This window comes from Schistocerca piceifrons, chromosome 7, assembly GCF_021461385.2.
Source record: "Schistocerca piceifrons isolate TAMUIC-IGC-003096 chromosome 7, iqSchPice1.1, whole genome shotgun sequence".
Classification (NCBI taxonomy): domain Eukaryota; kingdom Metazoa; phylum Arthropoda; class Insecta; order Orthoptera; family Acrididae; genus Schistocerca; species Schistocerca piceifrons.
In genome coordinates, this window is record NC_060144.1 from 322679578 (window position 1) to 322681684 (window position 2107).

Consider the following 2107-nt stretch of genomic DNA (forward strand, 5'->3'; position numbering starts at 1 on the left):
ACTGGTGACGCAAAAAAGAGAAACATAAAATTTTTGGCTATCAGTTACACCATAAAATATGGCGATGGAGCTGTAGCACAAAGTCGAAGATAGACTCGCTGCGCAACTATTTTGTTGAATCGAGATAAAAATCGCATTTACATCCAGAAAGTTTCGCATTTACATCATTTTTTTCTATATTGTCGAACAGGGGACAGATTTTACTGTTGGTCAAAAATGAACTGAATTCGCTATAAGGCTTGCATGGATATAATGTACGAGGGCTATTCTTAAAGTAAAGTCCGATCGGGCGTGAAATGGAAACCACATGAAAATTCGATGAAGCTTTGCACACATGTGTTGGGCACTGTCTCTAGTATTCCTGCGATCGCTTCACGTTGCTCATTTTTAATTCTGAGCACACAGCGAGCATGTAAAGATGCCTAGAAAATAGCGTCTCCTGCCATTTTTGAGCAGCCCACTTAACATAACTGTCATGCGCTTCCTTCTTCATGACAATATTCTCGGCTGCACTCTGCAGGGGTAATGAAGATGCTCCTGCAGTGTTTTCGATGGGAAGTATCACCTACAATACAACCCGTAGTTGGCTCCCCTTGAGTTTCATCCCCACTCACATGAACTCTTGGCATAGACAACGAGCTGTACACAACCGTAGAGAATTGGAGGAAAGCATAGGCGGCAGTCTTCTATGACGAGCGCATTGGAAAGTTGGTACAACGCTATGACAAATATCTAAGTTGGAGCGGCGACTATGTAGAGAAATGAAGTGATAATTAAATCAAGAATCTAAGCTGTCGACAGGCGTTGATATACATCAACAGGGACATTTGAAAATGTGTGCCCCGCCCGGGACTCGAACCCGGGATCTCCTGCTTACATGGCACACACTCTATCCATCTGAGCCACCGAGGCCACAGAGGATAGTGCGACTGCAGGATTTATCCCTTCCACGCTCGCCGTGAGACCCACATTCCCAACTTAATGTCCACACACTGCATTCGTAGTGCCCCTGGCCATTACACTCATTACTCGCGGCAGACAATCTTACCGAGTCCCGTAAGAGTTCGGGCAATGCGTGTGCATTCAACACAGAAGAAGAAGGTCAATGGCCGGTTAGCCTTAATTATACGAAGATAGTATCTATTCTTTCGGACATATGTGTAGAGAAATAGCTGGAAGGTGTAGCTAAATGTTACAAATAAAACAGTTTTGATTTTCATAGTGGTTTGCATTTCGTGACCTTACCTTCGGATGCTGGCAGGGAGGTTGTAGATCCAGTCTGTTTTGTTCTAGTACCTATAAGTTTGGATTAGTGCTAATTGGTGCCAGCTTTACCCTCGTATCAAAAACCGTTGTGAGTTGCTCATATTAGAGTGATAATTGCGATTACGTTAGTCATTTATTGCGGTGTGCGACTAAGATGGTGGATGAATGGTGCGCTCTGTGCAGAGAGAGATACTTTGCGACTGTGTCCGTCCCAGGCCACATGCTCCAGCTGTTGCCTTTGCTGGTATGGCAATGGCAGGGTTGGCGCAACATTGTACCACTGTTCGTGCTACTCACTCCCTACGTACTCGTAAATTGCTCGGAAAACTATCGCTGTCGCTTCTTAACATAATAATTGTGTTTGCTTCATCCAGCCAATAATGAACACTTCAGTGACTAAGAACCTTCACTACGCCTAAACTAAAGTGAAAATCAACAGAAAATCATCTACACGCACCCCGAAACGCACACTACAGACTCAGCAGACTGATGCTATTGGCTGTGGCGTCATTTGTTACACTTCCACTCACCATTTGGTATGGGAAAAATCGACCAGTTAAACCCGATACCGGTATTTTATATCTGAATAATCGGTATTTTTAGGTAGTTGTTTGGTCTAGATTATAACAGGTACTTTATTGACAGCTGGGTAAAAAAACTCGCATATCAATTTGCAGTGGTAAAATTTCTAGTTTTTAAATAAAACTTCTTTTTACAAACGAGTACTGTTTATTTGTAAAATTTCCATGGCTTTGAAATATTGGGATAGTATGGAAAACGGGAAAAGCGATCAGATCCATTTTAATAACAAAGCTGACAGAATCCATCAACGAACACTTGC

General features: G+C 42.7%; 1 non-coding gene across 1 annotated transcript; it reads right to left on the bottom strand.

The window, feature by feature from the left end:
* Positions 1-838: 838 nt before the first annotated feature.
* On the bottom strand, positions 839-912 carry Trnat-ugu. The gene has a single exon. It is a non-coding gene; the product is annotated as a tRNA-Thr (tRNA).
* Between the last annotated feature and the right edge of the window lie 1195 nt (positions 913-2107).